We start from the raw sequence: 22822 nt of genomic DNA on the forward strand, positions 1-22822 counted from the left end.
TGAGGCGAATTCATAACGATGACCTTCATTACCATCTGTACAAGTTGGCGATTGTGCAGGAACTCTCTGTTCGCGACTTCAATTCTTGGAGGAACGCATGTGAGGCGCTACTCGAAAACGTTTCTGAGGGCGCAATTGTTTTTTCAGTGATGAAACGCATTTTAACTAAAGTGGATGCATCAAAAAACAGAACATGCACTACTGTGCTGACACCAATCCCCAATAATTGCATCAAATGCCTTTGTATTCACCTAAAGTCAAAGTGTGGTGTGCAATGTCCTCAGCTGTTATTGTTAGTTCCTGTTTTTTTTTTTGTTTTTTTTTTTAAGAAAATGGGGTCACAGTGACAGAGAATTCAGACCTGTATGTGAACATGTTGGAGGAATTTGTTTTCCATGACTTTAGGAATTGGACTTAGGGGACATTTGGTTGCAACAGGAGGAACAATGCTCACATCAAGGGCATCGATGACTGTTTTGAGGGAACACTTTCCAGAACACCTCATCTCAATAAGGGGCTATTTGGAGTGGCCAGTCTGCTACTTGGACCCTTGCGGTTTTTTTTAAGGTTTTTTGAAATCCCACGTTTATGTCAACCATCCAAAGACCCTACAAAATCTTAAGGTCAACATACACGCTACTATGATGATAAGTGTCAAGATAAAAGCCAGAAATCGGCTTATTCAGTATATGGACAATGGGAAGCGTCACCTATCTGAAATGATTTCTAAAACTGTATAAAACAAAATTTTTATATGAACATACATAATAAAAAAAAATGAAATATTTCTATTTCCTAAAATAGGCTTTATTACTGCACCCTGTATTTACTAAATTGCAACAAAAAATAATTATGTGGCAAAAAATAAATCATTAAGTATTGTAACACTTATATTGTAATAGCGTACATAAATGGGTCTTTGTTTGTTATGTCTGACACCACTAGAGTAAACTCTGTAAGTAAGGTGATGGGGAAGGATAAATGATGTTGGGGAGAGGTCAGGACCGTAGTGGGTGGAATTTTGACAACCGGATCCTCGCACTTATCTCTTTAAGGATTTGCCTTAGTATGGGGAGTCATGATATATACTCAAAAACTGGTACATGCCTGTTCGGTTCCATAAACACGCTATTTATTTCCTTGAGACGGATCAGCCTTTACAGCTTCGGTCGCTGGACATTCCCACTCTCTCTAGATTCGAATTGAATACTTCCAGCATCCGCGACCCGAGTGCACTACGTCCTGAGACTATTGGGTATGCAACCCACTCGTTCATACTCGTTCATAACTATTACTATACTATAAACGTTAATCATAAGCGCATCTCTGTCTCATTACACTCGCTCTCGCTTAAATACATCATCTTCTTCTCACATTCAACTGTAAATATTAATGGATAGTGAGTTAATCCTTTATTAACCTCTCGTCATTTGACTACACAGGGCACCTGCACGCTGCCAGTCAGCGAGATTCCTGCACAGTGGGGAGTTGGTGTTGACTGGCACAACATCCCCGCTGGGGAAGGCCAGAGTGATGAACTCCAAGCTGGATGAGGCGAACACAAACTCTCGCACCGCATACTCCTTTGTAATAATTCCAATACTGTTAACCCTCCCTCTTGAATAATGGAGCATTCCAGCGAAACTAATATAATAATACAAGTATTGACGAATACACAACATCAAAATATTTACATCATAAAAATATCAACAAATTTACGCCAGTCCCAAGTTCATTGGAGCCACTAGATAACGGTTATGGTACAGGCTTGCACGCCCTTCAAGTTCATATCATCACCTGCCTTTTTATGCATAATGTTACTTTTTATAATAATTATCACTAAAACACTCATGAAACTGTTGCACCCCAAGAGGGTAAACCAGGGATTAAGTTAGCGCGAACACAAAAATAAACTGTGCTGTCAGAATCGCACATTTTACTATCAACAAATAAATATTGAACAATTGAAAAACATGTAAAACTCGAGTACTCAAATTGTCTTGTACACATGGTAATTCTTTACTAAAATATTCAACCCTCGCCTACAGCCTGGAGCTGTCAACAAACTAATTTCAAATATTAACAAGTCGTAAACTAATCATAACATAACACAAGCAAGGCGATTGAAAAACATTATTTTCTAGACTGAATTACAAAATAAATAATTAATATTAAAATAAATAATGTCTCTTAAATTCACAATATATGAGGTTCAATAAATACTGAACTCGCTTGAACATTAAGAATTACAAGCTGGAGCCAGTGATACAATAAGATAATTTTATCGGCAAGAAACAAATATTAACATAACTTTTTGTAAACAAAATATTTAAACCAACAAATTATTTACAATATTAAAATTGACTCAAATTTTGATACTGTGTATAATACGCCACAAGGGTGAACATGGTTTCGCGAGCCAAATTATCAACGCCCAGCCAATTTTAAATAAACCCTTCGTGTCTGCGGGTCAAAGCCAGCCGAACACTCGCCTTATAGTCTCTGCGGGCCGACATGTCCCGGGCTCGCTCCACTAGTCGTCTCTCGTAGCAGCAGCCCGCCCACTAGCGCTCTCCTGCCCAGCAGCGCTCCAGCCGGACTTCCTTGGCGCGCTCCGAGACAGGAACAAGTCTCCCCGACAACTGCGACTCCGCGATGCGAAAGACAGGCCACATCTCTCTTCATCAATTGGCTGCATGTCCGCCACTGCCACACTCAGTCCAGTTGGTGTGAACAAGTGTTCCGTAGTATTCGCACGCAAGTACCAGCGAAACACAACAGCTACTCGAAGGTCTGAAGTCAGTAGTCGGGAAAAAATGTCACAGTCGGTTGCACATATACACTGCCATATTAAGCCTGCCTCCAACCAACCACCACTGATTGTTTCTCGTCACGCACTCACGCACATAGCCCTCTGCATTCTCTTCATACTTTCTAATCGCTGCTTCCTACTCGCCCAGCGAGTAAAACTTGATACATTGACGGCGAGCATTTTGCGACTTCTGGTGCTGCTGGTTACCTCCAACGGGTCCTAAAACTTCAGAGCGAAATTTCACAAAAAAAAAATCGCCCAACTAGTCAGTCCTTAAATCACAACCCGAGTTGAGCCTTCAAGTCGTTGACTATTAACTTCTTCACTTTACCAGACTCCACAGCACTACACTCCAGGGTCCCTCGTCGAAGACTGGGCTAAGTCCGATTCCAGAGTAAAGATAAAGTTCTTCTTACCAGTAATAGAGACTAAATCCAACTCAGGCGATCAGAGCGTTGTCAGGCATGGTGACTTTCTTCAGGTGGTCTGGAATGGCGGTGTCAGGACAACGTTCTTTAAGGCTTGGTACTCTTACTCCTTCACTGTAGCTTTTGCTTGCCCTGCCCAGGTCGGGGTTATATTATATACCCTCCCCTCTTGTGCGCGTCCCTTTCGTTCCCGAACAAACCAAAATTACAAGTTGCTCCTACTTCCACGGAGAAGAAAAAAGGGGTGGTAATCACATGATCAGATCACGTGGGCACCCCCACCACCCCACTGTCTCGACTGAGGCGCGCGAAACTTGTTGAGAAGCCTTGCCAGGAGGACAGGCCACCCGCAACACGCAGATGTATGACGGGAGCAAGACCATCCAAGGGCACACAAATTCCAGTCCAGAAAAAAAAAAATTATGTTGCGGCCAGCGAATAGCATCCACAACAAAACCACAAACTAATCATAACATATACAAATTCAACATACGAAGAACGTGAATTACCAGATTTGCTGACTGTGCTACAAACATTTTAATATGATTAGTCAAGCTGTTTATCATTTGTTTCAATGTATTTTGTAAAGTCAGCTAAAATATACTTGTCTTAAGTTACATTGGTATGCAGCTAACAAAACAATTGTGCTGGATGATTATTTTAATGCATGTGAAATCGAGGAATTATACTAATGAATACAGAACATTTATATATAAACTATTTTTTACCATAGTAAGAACTTCAGATCTATTTGATATCAAAACACAAGAGGCAGTATTATTTAAATATACCACTTTCATCATTGAAAATAAAATATAAATACATTTGAAACACATAGTAAAACATTAAATACAAACTATACTGGTGGTCAAGTTTACACATCAAAAGAAGACAAGGTGTGTATCCCATCCTAGCAAATACTACAGCTGGCATGCTCCTAGCTTATAGTATGTTTGTTGCTACACTTTCTATACAGTTCAAAATTGTGTGATCGTATAGTTTTACATTTAAATACATCTGATGGTGCTATCCAAATGCTTCTTCATATATTTTTTTGTTCGAAACAACATACTTCTAAACACCTTTTTTTGTGCTCTCATTACTACATCTGTAGATGTAGAGCTTCGAAAGCAGACTCACGAACTCAGATATGATACTACCTTCACACTATCCTTAAATTTTCCTAACATTATCTTATTGGTAGGCGAATTTCAAAGGCGATCGGTAGGATAGCTGCTTGTATCGAACTCTTCTAGGAAGGATATAGCTGTGGCTGTGTCTTTGTAGAAGTCCTCAATTAAACTGTCTCTTTTGGTATAAGCTAGGTCGACACCATCCCCATTGTTTTATTTTAATAATGTCAAAACGAAAGTATTACATTCTAGTTTTGGACACATGAGGAACTGTAGTAACTAGTATTAATTGGTTTATCTAAAAGGTTTTTTTATTGTGCTTAACCAAAAACAAAGCATTTTTCACTATCAATTGAAAGGTCCAGGAATTTAGGTTTGGCTACGAATTTCTTTAATCTTTTGTCAGATCATACCAACTCTATTTATAGACATTTTTGTTATTCCATTACTTCACTAAAAGTCGTATTTTTTTTCTTTTTAGAACGCGTTCTTGCTGTTCAGGTTGATGAAAGTTTTCAGCAAAAGGGACTGATGATACCCCAATAACTGGTGCACCTTGGTTACTTTAAGCTCATATTTTATTGCCGGTTGGATGTTTAGATAATGCACAATATAGTTCTTCTCAGCTTCCAGAGCTGTTAAAAGCATAGTCTGTCACGAACTTGGCGGACACTGGTCTGCTGTCAGAAACAGCAGAACATAATTGTGGCGATGTTCTGTCAGGGATTCAAAATCTACTTCTAGGATGTAGCCTGTTGGGCCATTGTCAGGTACTCTATGACATTTATTTCTATATCGGACAACTTGAAGCTGGATGTTGGTAGAGGCATACTTTTGGCCCAACCATACAAATTATTTGCATCTATGTACTGCAAGAAAATCGATGGGTGGCTATCTTCATATGCCATCAGCTGGTAAGTGTTTTTTTTGCCTTGCAGTAGTGCTTTATGCACTTTGATATGTCACTATTAATGCCAGGTTCCACTAACAATCACTTGACATAATAAGTTAGCAGTTCAAATTATACATTAGTAATCCGCAGCATAGCTTTGGTCTACTCACATATGTGTGCAATAAAGACTGTTAGTAGCAACATGCAGGGAGCAAAAAAGGTTCAAAAACAACAGCCAGAATCAACACATCAGTTTTGTGATACATGTTACTGTAGTCTCCCAGCATTTTTTACGAAAAAGTATGCTATATTCATGGGAATGAGTTAAATTGGCTTTTATGATATCAGAGTGCAAAACAATTAGTTGTAAAAGCTGTCCATATTAAGTAGCTGCATCTCATCCAGTTGTTCCATCTGTCTGTGTAATTTTACAGAAAAGCGTTTTCCTGATGACCAGATGTAGGTGTTCTGGAGTGAAGAACCTGGAGATACTATGGAATTTCAACATAGTTAAGTAAGAGAAGAGCGAAGTCAGAGATCGGTCAATGTGTCAATGAACTAGCTAGAGAATCTGGATGTATAAGTTTTTTATAAAAATATATACAATTTTTCCTGTAAATGCTTGATGATTAATACATCTTTCGTATCAGAATCCAGTTGCTTGATACAAAATTCTTATTGTGAAGCAAGTTGCAAAAATAATATCCTAAAAGCTTTTTTGGCTTCGTGAGGAGCTGGTTACAGGCAACATCGAGGTATTTTTAAAGTTAAAATGTGTATCTGGTTTCTAGTGGTTTTCTCTTAATTATAAGGCTCAATAGCAACATTTCTTGGTCCGTGCATGGCTCTCCTTTCTATATATTTTAAAAGAATACATGGGTTCAGTAATGGAGGTAATCTCCTTGACTTGTTCGCCAGTGCCATTGTTGATCTCCATAAATGTATCTGCATTAGAGCCTCTATATACACCGGATCTTGCAAACTATTGAGATACACACAATCAGTATTTGAAGTGTGCTTTTGATAGGTATACGTATGATAACTCTTAGAGTATGACATGTAGATATCTACAGACTGAAGTGTAAAGCCTTGGAGTCAAGTAGACAACATTTGAAAAATTTTTCTATATGATAATAGTGCTTTAAATATATGACTGTTGGTTTTCCATTCTCAGATTTAGGCATCTAAATGCATACTGTAGTACAAGCAATACAGTGTTTCATGAGTTATTCAAGGCAGTGCTATCATGTCAGCGCTGAAACTCGTGGCTGATAGTTGAACAAATTAAAACACCTCTTGCAGATAAAGCTCTCATTTGCGGTAAATTGAGTCCTGACCAATTGAGAAAACATGTTTGTGTAAAAAAAAAACATGGATTGTTCTAAATTTCAAACAATATTAGATGGAGAAGTAGAGTTATACCTCTCACGACACACAAATAGGGATAACCTTCTCTTGCTCGTCCAGGCCATACACATTCAACGACACATCAGCGATCTTCTTCTCGAACACTTTTATTTTCTGTAATTGTTTTTGTAAGTTGATGCCTGAAAAGTCGTGCTATTTTTCCAGGTAGTAATACTGTCTATCTACAAGTTGGGAAATTTCGCCTTCAACATATCTTGCCAGAATGTTACACTTTAAGCATCTGTAATCACGAATGTTCCTCGGGTTGATAATCGCCTCTTTCCACTTCACCGATTCAGGCAAATCGATGTATGACAAGACATATCTTTGGTCCAGTTTATTCGTCCTGACTGTTGACATCTCACTGCAGTTAGCATCCAGCCTAAACCTTTGGATTTATAAATATTTTCATTTTGGCCTATCTTCAATGTACAATATACAATGGCTTAATATTCTTCATGCGACTTGTACGCAGGCATATTATGTAATATTTTAAAAGAGTTGTCCATTTGATTAATGATTAGCAATTTTGCCATAATTGCACTCAAACACTAAATTAAATTTTATGTATCCAAAGTACTCAATATTTTCCCTTTGTTCGCTGGCCAAATATTACTGCATTCGCCAAAATATGTGTAGATGTCTTTGGCAGAACCACTCAATATTTCTGCCAAATATACTTTTTAAATTGCATTTGGATGCGATCTCTGCCTCGATGAATCCACTGGCATTCACAATGCCAGCACCGACTTCGGTGATGACATACGCTCAGTTAATGTAGTAGGTAGTTGATCTTGTATTTCTGTTGAAGACCCAAGATCAGGAAGCATGTCATTCTTTTGCGATGGTGACAAAATGTGAAAATTTTTAGTATTTTTCATAAGATCCAAGTCTTGTGATGATACTTTAGATTGTATCTTCGTGAATAAAAGACTCCGCATTTTCCGCACTGATGCGGCATGCAGTCGGGATTATTCATGCATCGTTTTCTCTTATGTATTCGAGTGTCCTTTGTTTAATGCAAAGGCAAGACAGGCAAGACATTTGCAACAGCGGTTTGTACAGTATGAGATGGTGACAATGATAACGCAGATGTCGCCGCTCCAGCAGCTGCTTATGACACCCATACAGGCATTGAAGATGATCAGGCGGAAGCCAAGGGCACGCCGGCGGATGTTCTCTTCGTGTCAATAGGATCAACAAACAGAAAATAAAATTCCTTTTGTTCAGTTCGAGCGAACTTTCCAAATACAAATTTTATTTATTTTTTATTTGATGTTTCATCCACTTTACTTGTAAAAGGAATGGAAGTCGAGCCATGTGGCTTAGCATACAAACAGGTATGCTGCTAAAAAGTACACATGGACCAAATACTAGTATATGAAGCACGAACATCTACTCATCACGAACTTATTTAATTGATAGTTGCCTAAGCATAAAAACTATTATTTATACATATATGGCTATACCTTCCTTCAAAGTCGGTCTCGAGCCAAAGATTCTAGGTTCCCAAATAGTAGATACACTGACTTTCACATTTACCTTTTAAAGTTCTCTAAACAAATATAGAGCACTCTTTAGTCACTACCCTAAGGTCTGTCTGTCTGTCTCTCTGTCGCTGGCTTCTATCTTGTAATAAATTATAGGTAAATAAGTAGAATTTTTCTCGGATCAGGTTTTCATTTAACCTAATAATTAAAAATAACTTTTGAAATATTGTAAAATCTTATCTAACAGGGATTTCAAGCAAGTGAAAATGCATTGGCATTTAAAACATTGATGTGTGGTCACCACGGGCATTAGAAGTAAAAATCAACAGTCCAGTGGTTGTTTTATGTCAGCTCACTAGCAGCACTGCAGGCACTGGCACTGTGTTTTTGGAAGTAATATTACAGCTCAACTATGATACATAAATGTACGATTTGAAGGGATATGGTTCAAATATAGTAGAGTAAATGTTATGTGTAATTTGTGTTTTAAAATTTATATAAACCAGAGAATTCAGTTTCTAGTAGTGTTCAAATGCTTCATAAAATTGTGTGTGATAAGCAGATTATGTATCCTTGCAAGGCCTCGCCATACCTTATTTCTCAGTGTCACCATTGAAGTACAAGTGGAACAAACATGGCAGTAAATAGCATCGCAGTTACATCACTTACTTTCTGATCGTTACACTATTATTTGTAATGTTCTGAGCATTACATATAATTTTTTTGTTGAGCTGTTTTTCTTGTAACTGTGCTGCTATGTTACTGCGCACTTCTGTTGTAAGGCAAATTATATTGTCACGCGGTAAAATTTTACGTATAGGTTTTTTTGAACTTGGCTTTGCGCATGTAGTGCTTTGTGAGCCCGCGTGAGTTCCTGACACTTGTTTGCGACACTCGGGCATTGACTTTTGTTTTCCTGGCGCGGTAGATTGCTAACGCTCTCTGTTTTTCTGGGGCGGTGGCATGATTCGCCGCCCGAGGGCCTGGCCAGCTGCGCGGGCGGTTGCGTCATCCTGTCCTGGAATCTCCGGGAGTGTTGGCCGCCCTGGTTGGTTTCGCTGCGTTGCTATTTCTCGCGCAGGCGCGCGCCTGACGCGCTGGTGTTTGTGTCGTAACCAGGTGGCAGAAGTGCGAGTCTGGCATGACCGGTGGAGGGGGGGATAGCGTCGGTTGGCGGAATGGCGGCTGTGTTTGTGAAATCGCGGCCGGGATTTTTGTTTTCGCGTGGAGTGTTCTCGACGTGATGACGAAGTGAAGTGAATTTAATAAAGGGGGCCACCCTGGGTGCGCCCGGGGTGGTTCTTCTCGGAGAGGTGTTGGAGGTCTGTCGGAGCCCCGGCCTGGCGGGTAGCTGCGTGCTGCCGTTCGAAGGTGTTGTAAGTAATGGCGAACTCGTAATTTTCCTTCACCCCTTGTAACATCTGTGGGCGTAGTTTAAAATTGTGTTAGAATGACTTAACGTTTTGATGCTTTCCAGGATTGCAGGCAGTTTGTGGTATCCAGTAATGTAAAATTTCTTTCGTTAATTTTAGCTTAAGGATGGGTCGAGGTGTGCGTTAAGAATAATCACGTTGTTTTAAAAAAAGTAATACTCGTTCTATTTTATTTATTTCAAAAGAGTATTTAATATTTTTTTTGTTTGTTACCAGAGATATTTTGACATTATTGACTTTATTTATTTATTTAATTATTTAATTATTTACTTTTGTGTTGGTCATCGTTTGCCGGAAATAAAACCTGAAACGATGTGGGATAAATAATACTTTTTTTTTCTTTCAGTCAACACCCTACACCCCCTGTCCTAAGGAGGTTAGACAATCCCTGTACCAGCTCTACTGCTACCACCCCCCAGCCCCCCCCCCCCCCCCAATGTTTATTTTGAAATCTTAAGATGTTATTCTATTATATTTTTATTTTGAGTGACATTCGTGTAGATCTTGACGGAGCCCGAGGGCCCTTTGCGACAAATGGTGTGAGGCTAGGGTATGTCTAATTGTAGGGTGTGTGTTATTTTTTTAAATTTGTTTGGTGTAATGGTGATGTTTGGTTTTAACCATATCTGTTTCAGGGGTCACGAGGTACAGCCAGGTTATTTATAAATGGTTTAAGCATGAGTGATTATTATTTTTTTTAAATTTGATTTTAGTAATGGCCTATTCTGTAATGGTAATCATTTTATTTTAGTGTTTGAGATAAGTGTTTATGTTTATCAGCAAGGAACAACATATCAGGAGTTTTAATTTGCATACCTCCCATTTTCAGGTTTTAATTAGAGGAGTGGAGACAGAAAGCCTACTTACATGTACTCTGAATAAGTGTAGAAATGAAATGGTCTTGTTATAGAGTTAAGTATTTTAATTAAGTTAAGTAATTTTTTTTACAAATTGCACTTTAGTATTTCATTTGATTTTTTTTTTTTTTTTTGGTATTGTGTGTGTAATTATAAGCAGTTGATTTAAGATTATTTTTTTTAAGCCAGGTTAGGTAGGAGGCTGAATGTTTATCAGGAGCATGATTATTTTTTTTAGTTTAAGTATGTCCACACACTGAGTATTCTGTTTATTTTTTTTTTATGTTTGGGCATGTCTTATCAATACACTCTTAGCCTATGTACTGACGACAAGACAGGGATACCTGATATTTCTGGAAATAGTAGTTCAGATGAGGAGCCCCTGGTAAAGATACAAGAAAAATTGCATTTGTTAAACTCAGCACCTAGAGGAGACCACCACGACACAATGGAGGCAGGGTAATTTTTTGTGGAACCTAGCTATTTTTGGGGGAGACAAATAGAAGATGTCGATGAGTTTATAAAACAGTTTAGGAGAGCAGCCAAGGTCAATGGCTGGAATGACCAAAAATGTATTGCGTATTTACCCACATTTCTCAGGGGACCAGCTAGCCGCTGGTATGACAGTTATGAGTCAACATTGGAAAATTTGAAAACTTTTGATGAATTAGCCACTGCTTTAAAGGCTGCTTTTGTTCGTGTAGGTCAGGTAGAAGACCTGGAAATAAGACTTCAATCAAGAGTACAGGGTGGGGAGGAACCATTTGAATCTTTTATTTACGACGTTCTTCACCTTTGTAATCGGCTTGACCCCAAAATGCCAGAAGCCAATAAAGTGAGATATTTATTACGAGGCTTACGACCGGATATTGTGGAGAAAGTTATGCTGTTTCCTAACAACACAGTAGACCAGTTGCTAGGAAATTTAAGAAACATTGAGGCAGGTCTATATTATGCGAAGAGTCATGATAGGTTAAAGGGAAGTGGGGCTGTAAAACCAGAACAAGTTCCTGTTCGAAATATCAGGGAGGCAGACACAATGGACTCAAAAATAGAAAATAGACTAATGGAGTTGGGGAAACAGTTAAAGCAACTGCGTGAAGAAATGGAAATTTTAAGAGTTCAGCCCATACACTTACCAAACTTCAGACCTAGTGGAGAAAATATAAATAAGTTTAATAAACACTTCCAACAACCTAACCAACAGAAACACAACAGACAAAATTACGTAGACGGACCAAAAATGTTTCTTTGCTTAATGATGTGTTTTGCTATAACAATCCCAAGCCAGATGGTGTAGACCAATGCAAGTACGACAGACGAAGACGAGCGGTGAGTTATAAGGTGGGGCAGGAAGTGTTAGTGTTTACTCCGATCCGGAAAAAGGGGCTTTCGGAGAAGTTGTTGCATCGCTGGTTTGGTCCTTTTGTTCTTGAGAAAAAAATATCTGATAATCTGTATCGGTTAAAAAAGTGTCAACGTGGGAAAGTTAGCTATGAGGTAGCTAATGTGGAAAGAATGAAACCATTCTTTGCTGCCTGAGTTTATTTATTTATTTTTTTATTTTTTTATTTTTTTATGGTGATGTCAATTGTGAGCCCTGTTTGTATTGTGTCTAGATTCTTTGTAAGGCCATCAAGTATTTGTTTATTGGTGTTCGTTTGTTGTGTATTGTAACCTGTGATACATTTCATTTCGGTCCTGGGTAATTTTGTTTAATAGTGACTTGTCAATTTAAGATTTGTTTTTTTTTAAGTCGCTCGTAAGAGTGTTTCAGGTACCCTCAAAGCCACTCGGGCCCTCATAATGAAGACAACTTGCTGGTGGCTACTGATGGGTATGCTGGTGCTGTCTCGAGGGGATGACACGCCTCATTCGCCGTTCCAACCTGAGACAGTGGGGGTCATCGCTGGTACCCATTTCGAACCTCTACCAAAGGTGATGTTGTATACCTCATCGGTACCTTTAAATTTTAAGGCCCCCTGGCCATTACAATTATCAGAAATTCATGAAGGTATAACACTATTGAGTTCTTGCCCCTCTAACGCATTCTCTGACTGGTGTTCAGTTTTCCGGGAATTAAAACAGGTTATGTTTTATTCTGATATGCTGTTGAATAAACTAAATGATGCAGCTGGTGAGAATTTGGAGTATGACAGTGTGGTTAATAGAGAAAAGCGAGGCTTATCTTTTATTGGCGATTTTGTAAGATGGTGTTGTGATGTGGCAGTGACCAGTCAAGTAGAAAGTTTATTTCTAAATCAGCAACAGATTTCTCTGCATATTGATCAGATGGAAGCACAAATCATAGATGACCATGTGGCGCTTGCCAATTTGAGTAATTCTATTACCTAGTGTTGTTAATGAAGCCATGACAAGTGTTTTGAAAAGAGTTCAAACGAAATTCACTAACCTTACTGATTACCTGAGAACTTTTAGAGAAGCAATGACAGTTCGTTTTTCTGGGATGGTAAAAGAAATAGGTCACTCTTTTCAGTTACAATTATTATTAGCGGCTCAGTTAGCTAAGCAAGCTCACACTCTAACTCGTATTGAAGTTTTGGATCAATGCCGCTCACATAAGATTCCTTCTGTTTTGATTACGCCGGCACTTTTACAGGAAAAATTGCAGGATTTGGAAACTATCCTTGTTAAAGATGGTTATAAATTAGCAATTAGTAGTACCCAAGTTCAGGCTTATTTCCATTTGCCTATTTGTAGATGTAATGCATTTAAAGAAAGTCTGTATGTGTCAGTTAAAATCCCTATTGTACGCTATAGCTCTAATTGGAAGTTGTTTCAGTTTGTTGGTATACCTTTTCATTGGAAGAATAATACATGTCACCTAGAACATGAACCAAACTTTTTAGCGGTGGATGGTAACCACCTAGTGACGATCCAAGGACGTAATTTGTTGGACTACCGGCCTTTGGAGGAGAATTTGTGTTTTGTGCCTAGATTTTCAGGAGACACCATGGGAAGTGCATTGTGCCCCAAAGCTTTGTTTCAGGGGGTTACAATCGAAAGACTTGCAGAACTTTGTACTTTTCAATGCCGTTCCGGAACTCACCTCATGATCACGCAGGCTGGGCCGGAACGCTATTTTTTGACTCACCTTAGGGGCAAGGTGGAGTTACAGTGTGCCAAGAATCCTAACCAAACTTTGTTTATAGATGATGAAGAACGACCAGGTGCTGTGGACATAGAAGTTCCGTGTGACTGTCGATTGTATCTGAATAGTGAATTGAAAATTAATGAATTGTACCCTTGTGACTATAGAGCTAAGTCAAAGTTTCAACTACTTCATGTGATCCCAGCAGCCTGGACTAGGTTAAAGAAATTAAAGATTTTTCCACGGACTGCTTCCAGCCACACAGTTTTCCCCTCGTTGGAGGATTGTTTAGATGAGGACTGGCCCTCTGCCATTCCTCATTTGAATTTCACGGTTTCTCGGTTCACTAGATTGGACCCCATCTCTTTGAATAAACCGGTTGAAGTATTGAGTTTCATGGTCAAACATGTTCAGAGTATTGCATTATTTGCGATAGGGGGTACCCTATTTTTGATTATTATTATAAATCCATACCTTGTGGGTATTGGAACGTTCCCACGTGTAGCTGCACTGGATGAGACCACTATGTTAAATGCTGAACTTACTGTTATGGTTTTTATATTGGGAATCGTAATTGGTATGTTGGCTTTTCTTATAAGTGTATTCAACTTAAACGAAGTGCACAGAAAAATTTGAAGATATCGTCCCCAGTCACGCCTGTTGAGGCATCCACGAGTGGAGAGGCTATGGACTTACGAGAACGATTACGTAATGAAAATGTAATAAAGGCCAAATTGTCTAGTAACACTGGTGATGAATTTCTTGTAAACATCACACTTATCGAACCATGAGGTAAATTTTCTTTAATTGATGGACTCATCCTAATTGTTTGCTATTATCGCGGTTTGTAATTATTTCAAAATGGTATTTGTTGTTTAATGAAGAATTAGCTATGTTTTTAAAACAAAGTAAGTTACGACTAATTATTTGGGCACATTGGTGTATTGATTATAAAGATTTAGATTTTGTTTGTTAACCAGAGATGATCCTAGGTGTCTGTTATTTTGATAGGTTATGCTGGATTGGAGGTTAAGCCAAGAAAGAGTTCATTATCTCCTTTACCTCCCTTCCATACTCCTTCCAGTGTCATGTACTGTGCGTTTGAACCAGATTTCCATGGACTCGGAGAGCCAGGACCAACTTTAAACTCGACATGTGGTGCTAGTGTAGAAGATGAACTGTTATAGCATCAATCATCGTGTCCATCCTCATTACCGAGGATCTGGGACTATACAGCCTGTACCTGGTGGTGGGAAAAAGTAACTGTTATCCCATCCAGGAATTGTTGTGGGCTGTGTGTGACTCCTGTGGAAGTGCATTCGTCGGATGACCCCAGTTGATTGCGACATGTATGTGTGGACTCTCAGTTTTTAGAAGAGAAGAGACGAGACTGCTTGGTCGCAGTGGGGTTCGCCGCTATCATGGCATTGCTAAGTTGAGAAGCCAGTGCTACATTTCTGTACTAATGATTTTGGTGAACGTTCTATCCCGCAGCGGGTTGCTGCCATTACGACTCTGTGAAGATTTTGGACTTCAACTAACTTTTGAAACTTTTGAACTACCTTCTGGTTCCTACCTAGAAGCATATCCTCTTTTGCCCTCGGTCCTCTTAAAAGGGGAAGGATATTTTGTTGCAAATTTCTTGTTTTGCTCGGGTTAACCTTTATTTGTAGGTTATAAGTTTTGTATCCTAATTATTGAATCTGCGGGGTAAACAGGCACCTGGGTTCATCAATGGTTAGGCATTTTGGATTCCCATACCTACCTTGTTTGAGATTTGCCTATGTTAGACACTGTTGTTAAATGACATTAATGAAAGGTTAAATTTATGAGTATGTCATTTTCTATTGTTGAAGTATGTTGCTACCCCTATGTAAGTTTGTGTTTTTGAATCACCTAAGATTATTTTTTTGTTGTTATTGTTTATTTTGTTGATGAATCTGATGCTGGGTATAAAAGTTTCACAGTATTGACGGATGGCACTGCTGGCAACATGCAGCAGAGATGGCTGGATCTGAGGGGTGCTACTCCAAAAGGTGGAGCCCTGGACTTGGGGACGAGCTGCAGATCGTCCACCGGGATCATGGCTCCCGCTGCCCCTTCGCGCTGTTCTGTCACCATGCTTCGCCTCTCTCGGCTGTAGGTCAGTCAAGTTAGGCTTAAATGTGCTTGTACACAGTTTAAGTGAAAACCTCAAGATTACTTTATTTAGCTCAATACAACTATGTACACTCATAATTGGAGATATGAAATTGTAATTTTATGATGTAAGCAATCGGATCAATCTTTGGATACCTTTGTTTGTAAATTTAAAGTTGTGGTTCTTGGCTTGTGGGGCACAAGCCCTCGTCGTCCGGAGTGATGTCACGCGGTAAAATTTTACGTGTAGGGTTTTTTGAACTTGGCTTTGCGCATGTAGTGCTTTGTGAGCCCGCGTGAGTTCCTGACACTTGTTTGCGACACTCGGGCATTGACTTTTGTTTTCCTGGCGCGGTAGATTGCTAACGCTCTCTGTTTTTCTGGGGCGGTGGCGTGATTCGCCGCCCGAGGGCCTGGCCAGCTGCGCGGGCGGTTGCGTCATCCTGTCCTGGAATCTCCGGGAGTGTTGGCCGCCCTGGTTGGTTTCGCTGCGTTACTGTTTCTCGCGCAGGCGCGCGCCTGACGCGCTGGTGTTTGTGTCGTAACCAGGTGGCAGAAGTGCGAGTCTGGCATGACCGGTGGAGGGGGGGATAGCGTCGGTTGGCGGAATGGCGGCTGTGTTTGTGAAATCGCGGCCGGGATTTTTGTTTTCGCGTGGAGTGTTCTCGACGTGATGACGAAGTGAAGTGAATTTAATAAAGGGGGCCACCCTGGGTGCGCCCGGGGTGGTTCTTCTCGGAGAGGTGTTGGAGGTCTGTCAGAGCCCCGGCCTGGCGGGTAGCTGCGTGCTGCCGTTCGAAGGTGTTGTAAGTAATGGCGAACTCGTAATTTTCCTTCACCCCTTGTAACATCTGTGGGCGTAGTTTAAAATTGTGTTAGAATGACTTAACGTTTGGATGCTTTCCAGGATTGCAGGCAGTTTGTGGTATCCAGTAATGTAAAATTTCTTTCGTTAATTTTAGCTTAAGGATGGGTCGAGGTGTGCGTTAAGAATAATCATGTTGTTTTAAAAAAAGTAATACTTGTTCTATTTTATTTATTTCAAAAGAGTATTTAATATTTTTTTTGTTTGTTACCAGAGATATTTTGACATTATTGACTTTATTTATTTATTTAATTAGTTAATTATTTACTTTTGTGTTGGTCATCGTTTGCCGGAAATAAAACCTGAAACGATGTGGGATAAATAATACTTTTTTTTTCTTTCAGTCAACACCCTACACCCCCTGTCCTAAGGAGGTTAGACAATCCCTGTACCAGCTCTACTGCTACCACCCCCCAGCCCCCCCCCCCCTAATGTTTATTTTGAAATCTTAAGATGTTATTCTATTATTTTTTTATTTTGAGTGACATTCGTGTAGAAAATGACGGAGCCCGAGGGCCCTTTGCGACAATATTAATACTATACTAATTATGTGTGTTGATAACAATAATACTAAATTCACTCAGGATCTCACCTTCAGCTGAATTATCACAATTAGTTACAGTAGTGTTGTGATGTGAATATTATGCATCAATACAAACAAGAAACATGTAGGGTAAGACAGATTAGCAATACTCTAACGCAAAATGAAATGAAAAAGACTTGCAAATAAAGCATTATGAAATGATTTATATGTGTACATTAGAATAAACAAGACATAAAACACTACAATTAGTACCATAAAAAATACACATAACATTCACACTCAATAGTTATCAGTTTTCAATACAAAAATTACTAGCTCAAATAAGATTTTAATATTCTATAATTTGCAATATATATGGCCTGTATTAGATAAAATAACTAAGTCTCTGTGTCAGCTAGAGCTTGCTAATGCCACAATTGTTAGGGTGGGCTTCTCTTAATACAAAATTCAATGTTGTTTTGAAATATTCAAAATCAGTTTCTGTTTCACAACACTATAGGGGTTATTTAATATCGTTAATAGTTGTACCGACCAGCAAGTTCTGTAGTGAACACAAGAAACGTTCAATCAAGACCACTAAGATTACGAAGAACAATCTTAGCATTAAGTCAGTGTGTGAGTTAATGTTACTACCACACCTGGAATTGTATTGTAGCGGTCGAGTCCGCTACTTTTAAACGGCGCTCGCCATCGCGGGCCTCCGGCACTCCGCTCTTCTCCTCCTTCTCCCTCCTTTTCCCCCCCTCCTAGTGTTTGTTCAATTTGTACTCGTCCCCCCCCCCCCCTTTTAGATAGGCGCATGCGCGCGCAGCGGAGCGAGCTTATATGTTGTTTCAATGTTTTGATAGCAGGCTTGGTGTTTGTAACCGTCGTTAATAGTAGAGGTCAATGGTAAAATCAGGGACTTGCAGTGTACCCTTATTAAGTACAATACTTTCTAGTACAACCCTTATTACCTCACTCTAGTGCAAAATCCAACACCGTCAAATGTGCATAATTTACTAAATAGCGTGAAACGTGGTTCATATATGCATGACCTGACAAAAAAAATCAACTAGGTTGAATTCCAAACTCCAAAGGTAATATTTATGATATATTGTGTTGAATTACTATTAGAGTGCAAACACATTTGTGGCACATCCTGAGCATCAAAAGAATGATGGATGCTATCTCAGCTAGCTAACATTCTTCGATTATGTACGGTGCTTCTCACACATTTTACGCTATTTCAGTCATTAATATAAGAAGAAGGTTTTAACAAATAATTTTTTTTAAAAAGTTAAGTTCAAAATGGTGCCTTCTAATTGGTCCATTTGCTCGGGTTCCACGGTTCCAAGCACAAAAATCACAAATTCCCACATTATAAAAATAATAAAAGTATCTGCAAATAAACTATTTTTTAAATTATAATTACTTGTGCTGTTCATGTTTGTAATGTATTAACACATCGTTAGTAAGTTTATTGTTTTTGCCAATATTCACCCGAAAAAAATAAATTGAGATGATATGAGAGTGTCTGTTTTTAATTGCAGTACAATAATGGAGCATCTCAAAGCATAGATAGTTCAGAATCATAAAAAAAAAACTGCTTATGAATCAATAATAAAATATTATTTCCATGTTTTCTTTGCATTACATTGTATTGAATTTATCGTGTTCACTTATTTTACCGGCTGGAAAGAAGTTTCACAACAAAAAATTGCATATATTATTATCTACACAGATTCTCTGCTAATGTTTTCTTTTTTGTCGTTCTCAGGCGTTGGAGTATTTAAGAAATTCACTTTAGTGTACATATTTTTTTCAATTTATGCCACTCTATCGAGAGAATAACCAACTTGGTCACCTTCACCGGGCAAGTTGGCAGCCCAGCAGGGATGTTACAAATCTACACCACTCTGCTGGGAGTGATGAGATTGTACTAACTTCGGGCAGTTTTGTTTATTTTAGGGATAGTTGTGACCATGTTGTATCGTTTGAATAAGGAGGAGTTAATTGTAAATTTGAGGGCTGCATGTGTTTAGTATGACAAAGATGGATTAAGAAACACATTTTCACAAAAATGAAAAACTAAACAATTAGACATTTATGTGGCTGGTTTGAGTCCAGATTCCGAAACAGGAAGTATTTTGGTGACTATATTTCAAAATGAACTATCTTTATAAGAATTAAGTGATATTCATAACCTAAAAAGGACAGATGCTAATTAATTAGTTTATTTTATTTTGGCTGTAGAAAAATTCATTGATTTGAAAATTTTTTGAATGAAATGTCGATTTCATTAGTTGTGTAATGGGGAAATGTGTTTGAATTGCTAGGAATATTTTCATACGCTGTTTACATGAGCAAACAAGTTGGGAGAAGGTTAAAGAAAAATTGTGGGAAAATTTGTGTCCTAAGCGTGTAAGGGAAAAACTAGTGTAGCAACATGTTTTTAGGTTTCAAGCGGTATGGCAAAGTACCGTAGAATTTGTTTAAATTATTTTGGGCTCTGTTAAAAATTTTAATGTTTGCTTAAGCGAACAATGTTAATTTTGTTAATTTTGGAAAATATGAATTCTGTTCTTCGAGGCGAGTGTATCTTTGTAACTCGTGTTGTGGGGTATGGTGATGTTCGGAAATAGGATATGGATGTTGATAAAGTGCACGTCAGGAGTTTGAAAAACAGCAGAGGATTAGAAAACGGATAAAGGAGTCCAGTAAAGGGTTTTCTATTTCCAAAAAGGAAGGTAACAATGGTAGTTTTAATTGTGTTAAGAACTGGCATTTGGTTTCCCAATGTCCTGATAAAGGTAAAAGTGTATAAAGCTAGTATATAAATGGGCACACTTGCCCTGGCTTCTGGCTAAGGTGCTTGTGCCGGGATTCAGTCTGGATTGTGACGTCATGGGGCCATCAAGGACTCTAAATTTCTCAAAAATGACTCAAAATGACTCGAAATTCCTATATTTCCCGTTTTGAGGGAACATTTCTCATTTTATTCCTCAAAAAATCAAAAATTCGGAATTCAAAATCCCTCCAAAGACTTCTGCCTTAGAAAGAACCAAAATTCCTAAAAATGGCTTAATAGTCCCAAGAGGAAGCCGTCCCTAACCAGCCAAGGTCATGACCTTGACCTTGACATTTACCATAAAATTCCAATTCTATAATTTTGAGGTTTTTCGAATTCCGAATGTTTGAATTTTTGAAGAATAAAATGGGAACTTTTCCCCCAAAACGGTATTTTTTTCTCGAAATAGGGAAATTTGTAGGCATTTTAAGTTATTTCTGAGGAATTTTGAGTCCAAGATTGCCGCCGTGATGGCACAATCCACAGACTGAACCCCGGCAGAAGCACCTCAGCCAGAAGCCAGGGCCAGTATTCACATTTATGTACTACTAAAGCATATGTATTGTGGTAAGAAGGGCCATATGGTTGCATTTCGTCAGCAACTAACATGGAATTTAGATTGGTTTTAAGGGGTTTTTCATAAATATATTTTGTGAAACCTTTTCAAGTGTCCTAGATGGGACTGTAATTGGAGAGTTTAGGTCTTATGTATATTTTAATAATACCGTAACTGAGCCTTAATGAAGAAGTTGGTACATTTCTGGTCATGTCTTATGAGAAATTATTATGGGACTTTGTGTTAAAAATATTTTCTTCTTCTCTTCCTGTCTGATACTTGACTTTAGACGTGGTATTATTTTGTTAGGTTTTCGGATTTTTTTAATAATCTTAACAGGTAAACGTTAATTGATTTTAAAATGAGTTTGTCTATTTTTTGACAGATTTATATAATAATTAAAATTTTTATTTATTTCTTCAATTATTTTACTAAATAATTTGCTTATACCCTTAGCTTAATTGAACCGAGGACTCCAATCTAGATAACATTAGTGCATATATTACTTAATCTTTTCTTATAAATTAAAAATTTGTTTCATATATTGGTACTCAGGATAAAGTTCAGGTCCTAAAACGCTTAATTGTTTTGTTTTTTTCAGGAAAACTACGCAATTTTGCTAAAAAAAAAAAAAAAAACTTTGGCTCTTCATTGAATTTTGAATTTTAATATTCTCGGTAAGAAGTTGTGTCTTCAAAAAGGGTTATATTTCGCTCGGAAAGTGATACGTCAAGAAGTTTTGAGTCATTTTAAGACAATTGGAGATTAAAATGAGAATTTCGGAAAATCAAGGCCACTAAAATTGCTACCAGGACCTTTCAAATCAAAACGGTGGTCGACAAACGAAATGCACATTCCGAATCTAACCTTTGGACCAAAATATCATATACTGCAGTCCACAATTGATGATAATAGTGTTAATACCACGCACTAAATCCATATCATCAATTTTAGTATGGAAAATTTTATATTTCAGAATTTCAATATCGCAAAGACATGAAATGTAAATACTAACAACGCCAGAACTAACACTCTCAAACCTTGTTATCTCACTTATATATGTAGAAAATACACACAAATATTGAGAACAGTTAACGAGCAGACAATTTTAATATATTAGAAACTAGTGTAGCAATAAAGTTTATTGGTTTCTGGGTTGCAACCGCGTCAAAGGCGACGATATCACCGACGACGTTTCGGTTGACGTTCTAGTCGCCATCACCAGGGAGCAGTTACCTGCTGATGGCGACTGCAACGTCTACCGAAACGTTGGTGATATCTTCGCCTTCGACGCGGCTACAATCCCGAAGCCAAGCAACTCCAGACAATGGCCGCGGAAGCCTGCGATATTCACTGTAGCAATGTTACAAATGCTAGATGTTCGTTCATCAAACTGCATACTCACCACTGCTGGTACTCGCCCGACAGCGCGCGGCTCGGACACTGCGCGCGAGCGTCTGGCCCTGGCGAGTCGCGTGCGCGCCGCATCGACCAAACAGTCGTCGACCTTCACGGGTATCGACCAGCTCGCCCTCGCCTCGGCGGGCAAGCCCTCCGCGTCGGGCCGTGGTCGCTGACCCACATCACCCCGCGCACTCCCGCCCTCTTCGCGTGTCACGGGCCGCTTTCCTTGGTGAGGACCCCTGGACCACCTTGTTGGACACTATCAAATTCAATGTCCTAGGTAATCACATGGTTTGGTTGGGGGAGGGAAAGATTGTTGGTTTAAGAAGGGGGAGAATGCGCCATCTTCATTGGGGAGATTGGCACCACTGTCCGTGTGTCATCTCCGTCGGAACGCTCAGAGTTTTTGACGTGATAACGTCTAATAAATCGATGAACGCCGGCTGCACGCACGAAAAAGTGTCCCACTACGGATGTCCCACTACGGATGTGTCCTGTTTGCTCATTGTACGCATGCGTGGCATCTCTCTTCATGCTCATTGTAGGGCCTACGCATGCGTGGCATCTCTCTTCCACTCGATTGGAACGACCATCGATTTGACTTTTCAATCATATTTTCGTCGTTTGAATTATTAATATTATGTAATTTAACGATCGTCCACCGATTTTCAGCACAATCGGTACAGTTATTTAAAAGTAATGTTGAATATTCAAATACCTACGTTTTGAACCAACAATGGTGTTTTACAGTTACACATAATAATTCAAATTACAACAGGGATCTTTTGCACAATGTTTTAAAAAATATTGTAACACATTATAAATAAGTTTGGTGTATTTGGGATGCGTATTTGTTATAAAATCGAAATAATATTTTTCCCCTACCGTGAACAAAATTTTTAACAACATATATAAAATCT

The 22822-nt window shown here is 38.8% G+C and overlaps 1 protein-coding gene across 1 annotated transcript in view; it reads right to left on the reverse strand.

The window, feature by feature from the left end:
- The window catches only part of LOC134527509 (uncharacterized), a 114860-nt gene extending 92896 nt beyond the window's left edge, over positions 1-21964 (reverse strand). The window contains exon 1 of the mRNA XM_063360239.1: positions 21904-21964. The gene's annotated coding sequence lies outside the window, so the exon portion shown is untranslated. The remainder of the gene's footprint in view (positions 1-21903) is intronic.
- Between the last annotated feature and the right edge of the window lie 858 nt (positions 21965-22822).

Source organism: Bacillus rossius, chromosome 1 (assembly GCF_032445375.1).
Source record: "Bacillus rossius redtenbacheri isolate Brsri chromosome 1, Brsri_v3, whole genome shotgun sequence".
NCBI classification, from domain to species: Eukaryota; Metazoa; Arthropoda; class Insecta; order Phasmatodea; family Bacillidae; genus Bacillus; species Bacillus rossius.